This window comes from Phoenix dactylifera, unplaced genomic scaffold, assembly GCF_009389715.1.
Source record: "Phoenix dactylifera cultivar Barhee BC4 unplaced genomic scaffold, palm_55x_up_171113_PBpolish2nd_filt_p 000557F, whole genome shotgun sequence".
NCBI classification, from domain to species: domain Eukaryota; kingdom Viridiplantae; phylum Streptophyta; class Magnoliopsida; order Arecales; family Arecaceae; genus Phoenix; species Phoenix dactylifera.
Window position 1 is genome coordinate 192,621 of NW_024067964.1, and position 10,102 is coordinate 202,722.

A 10,102-nucleotide genomic window follows, 5' to 3' on the forward strand; every position below is an offset into this window, starting at 1 on the left:
TATTTCTTGAGAATGAGGATCCATCTTTACTTTCACATAGAATCTTATAGAATAACTAAACTCATTTTCATGATTTTTTTTGTTTATGAGATATTATAAATTGATTACTCACTTTATGATAGTTATGTTATTAAATATATATGTCGTTTTTTTTTACATTTCGATAAACTACTTTGATATCATAGCTTTTGCAGTTTATGTGGTCAAGGAAGGAAAATTATTTGGGACAAGAAAAAAGGCCAAAGCAGTTTGGGAATGTGAGAGAGGAAAAGAGAAAGTTTTATGAATCACAGGAGGAAGATGTGCATTGTACAAGAAAGAGTAGCAAAATAAGAATGATGGCAAAAGAGAATAATTAGGAGGGATGAAAGAGAAAAAAGTGGGAAAAGAATCAAGGAGAGGATTGGTGCAAACTCATATCAATCAGGTGCTATGTGAATTACATAAAGTTCAAGAATGGATGTAACTGTACAAATTTTAGCAAGAGGCCCTGCTATTCATTTCTCTTGATCAAACAAAGTTACAGACATCTCATTCATAGTACTTAGCCCCAAAGTAGAGATGTTCCAAGGTCCAATACTATTACTTGATCAAATCCATGTCAAGTAATATATTTATATCATTGGTTGGGCTTGGACATCTTTACTCAGCTATGGAGGTGAGCGCAATGTTACCTCTATGTCAAACCATTATGCATATTGTTTGATAACAACTAAACAAGTATCACAGATTACCTTATGCCATTGTGTTCTGTCCCTCTCTAGTCATTAATGGAGTCGATCGCAACACAACAATCAATGTGGGATTCGAATAGGTATGGTAAACTTGCATCTAACTTGCTCAAAATCTAAACTCATGTTTTAAGTATCACCACTTGATCTAGCATCAATTCGACCTCTACTCAAGTTCTAATATATAGTGTGCTCTTCAACCTTACGATTCTGAGTTCCACTGCTGATATGATTAAGAGAAGGCGAGTAATTAGGAGATGGCATGTGAAATAATATATATTCACAAACATTTGCCCTATGGATCTTTGACAAAAATTTTATTAACAAACTGTGTAATTGAATGGAACAATATTGTGAAACAAGGTACATATATATTAAAGATGATACGAAGAACCTTATAAATATGGTACATAATTTGATCATTTTGTATGGAAAGAGAGAATTTTAACAACATTGTGAGCCCATCTCTTTACCCAAAACAAAAGTTGATTATTATGAGGATTATTTCAGTCTTTTTGTGCTATTCCAGTATTTAATCTGCTTAATCTTAGCCACTAAATTCCTACCCAATTGTAAAAGGTATATTGGAAAGCTAGACCAAGAGAATGATCATTTTAAGAATAAATCTATATATCTCACATATAAGTATGAGCATAGATATCTGACAAAAAAGTATGAACATAACTTGACGTGTTGGTTTTGAAATGTTTGAAGATAAGGCCAGAAAGGGGCCACATAAGGTCTAAAATTTGGGGGGTGGCAAAAGATGATATGCCATGAGCTAACTCTTCATGGCTGGGGTCTGGGATAGGTGTTATTTGGGTTGGATCAGGTATATGTCAGACTATTAATTGTCTCATGTGGTCACGAGGTATAGTTCTAAAGGCTGCATCGTTGTCCTCTATGGATATGGACTTTGAGGGTTAATTTCTTAAATATTTAGTCCTCATCAGAATCATTAAATTAAGAGTTTGGAATATTTAGTTGGTATTTGTTAGCTCTAAGAGATTGGCCTTTTTTTAATTTTTTTGTCATCCAAAAATATTTTTGCTGAATATATTTTCACATGTAATTAGTTGGAATATAATGTTGATATTTTTCTTTTTAAATCAAACTTATGGGAATCTTATTAATATTTTGCTTGATATAGGATATATATTTTGATTGTATTGTTTTCCTTTTTAATGAAACTTATTAATTTTATAGGCTATTTAATCAATGATTAGTTTGGAGGGTATGAAGGGAGTTGAAGTTTTCAAATAATACTAATACTATTTGCTTGTACATGAAATCCATCTGATCCATACATGATTTAAAGTAGACCTAGACCCAATCACTAATCAGAGTAGGTCAAACCTCTAGTTTTCAATTAAATAATGATTATATTATTATCAAGGTTGAAGTCTGCATGCTTATCAATTTTTAGTGATCTAACCAATTAATAGTCAAACTACCGTCATGTTCTTCTGAATCCATCAAAATGAATCTAAAATATCTTTGGTCATTATTATATACTGCGTCTCTTATTTGTAAATCAATTCTATACTTAAGTCGTTTAAAGCTAGAGGACTAGTCTGTTACCTAGCCATCTCAATCTTTATACTAAACCATCTAGGAGGATTGACCTAGAATTTGTCCATTGTCTCCTTATCCTATTATGAACCATTGTTTCATGATCTTAGGTATGCTCAATGAACTCCCATTAGTTAAATTGTACTCTTTACCTAGTCGGTGGAATAAGGAGAAGGTGCCCATTTAATATGTCTTACTAGTAGTTTAATATATCTAGGTCTACCTTAGGAAGGACATTGAGTGGATCATATTTTCCTTTCTTCATGTTCGAGGAATGGCTTCTATCAGTTTTTGGTAATATCAAGTATATTCATGTACAAATTATTTGTTCACTTAGGGATGTGGCTATTTTATTGTTTAAATTGATACTAATTGCCAAGTGTTTTAGTCATAGGATGGCTTTTGAAATCTCACACTTAACACTCCCTGACTACATTGTCTCTTCCTGGATTATTTTTCTCCATAATCCGTTTAAGATATGATTTGCCTTTTCGACACTACTACATACCCTGCAAGCTCAAAGAGAGGAGGCAGTTATTTGAAATTTTGTTTGTGAAATAAGGACCACTAATCTTGGTTGTAAGAAAAAAATCTATAGCATGGCTTGTTATTTATATGGGGCCATTTTTTGACTTGCTAATATTTCCTCGTTACTTTGTGTTTATTGGAGTTGTTGAAATGTTTGAAAGTTGCTATGATGTGAAATACTCGATTGTACAAAAAGGTTAATTATTAGAAAAATAATCACTTTATTTCCATTATGAGACATATATTTTACAAAGCAATAGTCTCAGTCATACTATATGAATATTTTTCCACATTTTGTAAGAAAAATTGAGTCTTCATACAATCTAGGTGTCATTTATTAAAATTTATGATTTTGTATAGATCTCTATAATTAAAATGTGTGTGTTTTGATGGTCTTTAATGCATCAAATAGATGGGGAAATGAACAGTTAAATGATGTGAGACTAGTTTTCTACAATCTAATCATTAAAATCTATTGATTTTCAATCTACATATCTTTTAATATGTGCAAATTATCAATAAGTTAGATTCTGAATTGAAATATTTTATCATATATTTAGCAAATTAGCACAATGGTAACCATTTATTTTTTGTCTATATGATGCATTGGTTAGAAACTATCAGAATATATGATTTTTTACTTTCTAGGCACTTTTAGTAGTATAGATTGTAATCAATGATGTGGATCTTTGATGGTATCAACTTCAAGTTATATCTAATGTAACTCTATTTTTTTCAAATTAGATAATGAGGGTCCCACATCAATAATCCAACCCATTCGGTATGATCTACCACTTCTAAACTACTTACAAACCAAAAAAATCACAAGATTTGGAGACCCATAGCCTTTGCATCAAATGGTCAAAAATATATATTTCTTACGTGTTATTTAAATTGTCCAATTTTTGATTGCTTGATGCCTAAGATAGAGATCTCCAAATTATATGATTTTTTATTTTTAAATAGTGTAGAAGTAGTAGATCATAGCTAATGGCTCAACTTATCGATGTGAGACTCCTATCATCCAATTCAAAAGAGATGTGACTTTATAAGAGTTACACAATATGTAATTTGAATCTATACCCCACCTCTCCCAATTTAAGCCTTGTTGGACATTCGATATCATCATCAAGAACAACAATATATGATTAGAGTACTTGTACATGCATTATAATCTACAAGCCTCACCCACTCAAATGGATTTTTGGTATTAGCAATCCTTCTTTGTAGCATTCGTCAGCCTCTTGGTCCACTCTTCATCTAGTATCAACCTGACTCATTCACCAGTCACACTTCTTTGATTCCTTGCTAATAGATTAGCCATTTTTTGTTGTAAGTTCAAGCCATTTTTCTATGTTTCTTTACTACTTTATCTTAAATGATTACAACTCTAAATATTTTATGACATGGCAGATTAGTGCTATATTATACATCGCTCGGATTGAATGCGGAAGGTATATAAGGAGGTAATCCACTGGAACACAACCTAGTTAAATATTTCATCCATAGATTGTTCTTGTTCCTTTTTTTTTTATAACTACTATCTTTGAATTCTAGGTTCTAGACTCTAGTGATCATTTATTTATTGGGCTGAATGGATTGTAAATTTCAATGAGTAACTTAAGCTTGAATCTGAAAGGAAAACTTTCTATATTAAAGATGAATTATCAATTACAGATTTATAAGCACCGAATTTTCTTGAAAATACCAGTGAATACTTTTATAACTCTTCATGGAAATGAATGGATGTAATCTTCTTAACTGAGGAAAGAAATCTCTGAATGATCACCTTGGTGTTTTGGGGCTTCGTCTTTAAACTTGTGGGGCCCTTTATATTAGAATCTATGGTGTTTTTCTCTCATTTTTAAGAATAATCTACATTGTTTTTCTTACAAACCATAGAAATATACTTCAAGGATGACATACCAAATTGCTGTTATCATCTGTAATGGTAATTCAATTTACTTATTGAAGAGCAAGACCTATTTGTTAGAATTTTTTCAGGTTTTAGATTCCCTCAATGATCTTTGCCATTCTTACTTGTGCCTTCAAATGCTCTTTAAGTGAAAGAACTTAATAGATGTCCAAGTGGCTTAAGAAATCTCTATCACAGTGTCTCTCATTTATCAAAGCAAATCTTAACAAGGAGTCCTATTGATAGCAATCAGTTGAGGAAGTATCCAACAAGTGTTATCTTCTAGGAGTCTGATGCATATGTTTTAATACCCGTAGCTATCAAAATAATTAAGATATGTTCCCTTGTTATTGTCAAATGAGTTGTTCTTTGTCGCCATTGTATGTGATAACGTATGACAGGTAGGTGCTTTGTTGTATCGCTACTTCACTTCAATTAACAACTGCAAACTTATAGCATTCTATTCTAATTAATTAAACAAAAACTGAAAATAAATAACCATCAGTAAAATTTTAAATTCTCAGATAAAGTAGGCAACATCAAGTTCATTTAACTCTAAATGCATTGTTTCTTTGCTCCCTTGCTTAAAACTATTGATTCTGGCTCCTAATTGTACGGTCATCATTCTACACTGCCTAATGTTTAGTAAATTGAGTTCCATAGATTTGGCATAGCATGATATCTTTCTTATAGCTCAAGATAGTTAACCATCAAGCTTTCTTTCAATTGTGGGTCTGGCATGATGAATTTTTCATATTTAATTTGATTCAGAAAGAACACCAGATTTAGTGTGAACTACTTTGATCCTTACAAGTAGAGCTGGATGGGATCCAAGAGCAAAATTATCTCAATTGGGTCGCATGACTAAGTTATTATAACAACCCAAGACCTCACCCAAAATGGCTAGCTAAAAGATATTATTTGAGTTCGTTGATTCTGTATGAGTATCCAAGATCTACCCAGCAAATAACCGATATGAGACTAAACAAACGCCCGCACGGGTCCTCACATACTCTCTCCATTTAAGCCCCGACTTTCTCGTCAGGCTAAGGGTTCAAATCCATTCAAATCTAATCACAAACACCACGATCGGCTCGTGATCAGCCCCAATAGATCCGTGCTGCAGTGTCCCCTAGTCCACATAGATTATGAGCCAGGTTTATAACAGTCTAAGACCTTACCCAAAATGGCTAGCCGAAAGGTATTATTTGAGTTTGTTGATCCTGTATGAGTACCCAAGATCTATCCAACAAATAACTGATATGGGGCTAAACACGCGTTCTCACGGATCCTAACAGTTATGGCATCCGAAAGTTTGGCGTATAATTCTTGATCAATAAAAGAAAAAAAAAATCAAAACTTTTTTTTCCTTTTTTTTTTTTGAAAAACTTGAATTGAACAAGAAAATTCTTTCCTTTTGCCAATCGGATCAGTGTTAGAATTCATTTTTGTGAGGAACTGGATGTTCTAAGACAGGCAACAAATCTACCCTTTGATTTCAAGAGAACAAGGAGCAGGATATTGTTTCCTTTGAAAAGTCTGCTTGTGCTAAAGTACTTGTTCATTGGTTTTATATGAAATAATTAATATCCCAAATACCTACATATTTGGGTTATGGCGAGGGATGGATGGGCCTTTCAGGCTAAGCATATTTACCGTGAAGGTAATGGTGCTGCGGATTGGGTAGCTGCGTATGTAGCTTCTCACTCCGGAGGCACCTTATGGAGTGGCGATGGGGAGCTGCCTTTGGCACTCCGAGGTATTTTATTTTCTGACTTTATTGGATGTATCTGGTCTCGTCAGGTCTGATCCACCCGCATTAGCAAAAAAAAAAAAAAAAAAAAAAAAAAAAACACCTATATATTTTGCATTAACCATAACAATCAACTGCCAGCATGCCACCTATTTAAAATCGGATTTATGTATCTGTACATGACAATTATTCTAATGAGTTGTGAGATAACTAATGTTTATGAGATAATAAGTTACTATGACACGTGGCATCATAAATCATCATGAATTTTTAATCCTATTAAGATGATGTTATTCTAATGACGGAGCACCTATTCTCATTAAACTGGACTTCAGCATGTGGTCGCATGCAGTGATATATCTTGTCATTACGTAAGCCTGCATCAGTCCACCATGTTTGTCATTATTTGGGTACTGAGCTGGCTTGATATGGCTCTTCTATTGATTAATCCTCCATGGTCGGTTCTTATCTTGAAGCATGGACTGAGACTTCTTGCCTTTGTCTTCATATCAGGACAGCAGTACTGCTTGTTTTCTGACTATTTCATAAATTAGAATTCTTACGTTCTTGATTCAGATTCGGGTCAGTTGTTATTGCATGGGGAAGCCATCCTTGTTCTTCTGCGAGCTCGAAACTTTTCCGCTGCATAGAAAGATGAGGTTTGGTGGAGATATTCATATTAGAAGATTTAAGTTTTTGGCAATTACCATAAGGTGTACCACCAAGGACTCAGTATTCCGATTTGGAATGCGACACAGCCGCACACTCTCTAAGATAGAGCTCTAGAGAATATGCTAAGTTTGAGATGAACAAAAATTCACACAATATCAATAATTATAATTAAATCAATCTACTAATATTAAATTATCAACACATGTTACAAAATATATATTATCCATATATGTGATTGTGTACACGACTTCCTGCCTCTGCTGAAGATTGATTGAACATAATAATTACTAACCCACTTCACGGTCTACGAGGTGAGGTGTAGAATACTCTGATAAGAACCTTCTTGTGCAGATAACTCTTCCTCTAAAAAAGCAAACTCGATAATTAAAAAAAAAATCAAACCGTACACTAGTAACCAAGACCGCCTACCGGCGTCGACTAGGGGTCCATTACTAGGTCTCTCGAGTTTCTACTACTACTTACCCAGGTCAAGCAGAGAGAGGCACCATGACTAAGAAAAAGAAGAAAAAAGAGAGAGAAACTAGAGAGAGAAGAGGGAAGAAGAAAGAGAAACCCTCTCTCTCCTCTCTTCACGAATAGAGAAGCTCGTCTTCCCCTTCTACTTTTCCTTTTCCTGCAGGTCCAAGGGAGTGGCAGCTATAGAGGACCAGCCCCCAGTCGATAATAGTCGCAACCCTGGCCAAACCGACTGCCAACGGTAGCAGAATCACGATAAAAGAACACTGAAATAGGGCACCCTTGTTTCGGCAACTTTCCGATGATTCACCGGCTCCAATCACAGTGAACGAAGGCCAAAACATGGCTAGAAGAAAGAGAAGAAGATGAAAGACCCTTACCTCGGTCCGGCCAGGCGTTCCTACGACCCTGTCCGACAAAAATTGGAGGAAGAAGGGTCTGGAAGAGAGCTCAATTTTGTGGTGATTTCTCTCCTAGTTTTTGATAGATTTAAAAGAGGATGAGATCTTAAATAGATGGAAATTGGTATTTGGATCACCTTGAAACTCTCTATTTTTTGGGCAATTTCAATTGGGATCGGGAAGGAAGAAGACTCTCGGCCAGAGTCTTCCTCCATGTTTCCTCACGTGCCACGCATGTGAGGCATTGTGGGCCTGGCCACTCCGAGCCGGCCCACAAGCCAATGGGTCCTCAAATTCTCTCTCCTTTAAAATAATCTCGTTCTGAAAATTAACAAACTGAAATTTCAAAAAGCTGTGGATGTTTGACCTTAATTTCTTCTCCAAGATCCCAAGTAGCCTCTCTTCTTGAATGATTATTCCATTGTACTTTGACAAAAAGAATGGTTTGATGTCGTAATACATGATCCTTTCCATCCACAATTTTATCGAAAACTCCCCGTAGGTCAAAACTTCATGTAGACTCAACGGTTCATATTCTACCACATAATTCGGGTTTGGAACATACTTTCTCAGCATCAAATGTGGAATACATTATGTACAGCTGACAAAGTCGATGGTAATGTTAATTAATATGCCACCTCTCTGACCCTGTCCAAGATCTCGAATGAGCTAACATACTTAGGGCTCAATTTATCGCAAACCACAAATCTCATCGCACCTTTAGTGGGAGATACCTTTAGAAAAATATGATCACCAACCTAAAATTCTAGCCCTTTTTTTCTATTATCAGCATAACTCTTTTGTTTGCTCTGAGTTGTGCAAAGTCCTTCACTAATTAGTTGAATCTTATCCACAGTTTGCTGTAATAAATCTCTGTATCCAATAATTTCTTCTCTCTCATATCATCCCAACAAATCGAAGATCGACACTTTCTATCATACAATGCCTCAAAAGGAGCCATTTGGATACTAGCTTGATAACTATTATTGTAGGCAAACTCAACTAGCGATAAGTGGCTATCCCATGCACCACCCAAATCCATGACACAAGCCCTCAACATATCTTCTAAGATCTGATTGGTTCACTCCAATTGTCCATCAGTTTGCGGATGAAAGGTCATACTGAGTTCAATCTAGTACTAAGGGCTTATGAAGGCTCTTACAAAATTGTGACACAAATCTACTGTCTCTATCCAACACAATAGTAACTGAAATCTTGTGCAACCTTACAATTTATTCTATATATAAGCCTGCCAATTTTTTAAAAGAAAAACCAACCCTAAATGGTAAGAAGTGTGCTAACTTGGTTAGCTGGTCAACAATCATCTATATAGCATCATTATCCCAAAGGGTCTTAGGCAAGGCAATCACAAAATCCATAGTGAATGGAGCCAGCAAATCGTCAGAAAATTACTGAACAAGGGTGCCTTGTTTCAATGTTCTTTTACCGCGATCTTGCCGCCGCTAGCCCCCGGTTTGGCCAGGGTTGCAACCACAATCGTGGGGGGTAGGGCCACCATAGCCGCCACCCGGCCTCTTGGACCCGCGGAGGAAGGAAAAGGAGAAGGAGAAGACGAGCTTCCCTATTCGTGAAGAGAGGAGAGAGAGAGTTTCTCTCTCTTCTTTCTTCTTCTCTCTTTCTCTCTCTAATTCTCTCTCTAGTTTCTCTCTCTTCCTTTTTTCAATCATGGTGTCTCTCTCTAGTTGACTCGAAGGACCTAGTGATAGACCCCTAGTGGACGCCGATAGGTGGCCTAGATTACTAGTCCATAGTTTGATTTATTTTTATAATTAAGTTTGATTTTATAGAGGAAGAGTCATCTACACAAAAAAGTTTTGATCGAAGTACTCTGCACCCAGCTCATAGATCATGAAGTGGGTCAGTGATTATTATGTTCAATCAATCTTCGATAGAGGTAAGAAGTCCTATACACAATTACCTATATAGATAATATGTATTTTGTAACATATGTTAATGATTTTAGGGTTTATATCATTTTCTATATGATTGTTTAAAAATTTTTGACATATATATTTCATTAATATATAGACAT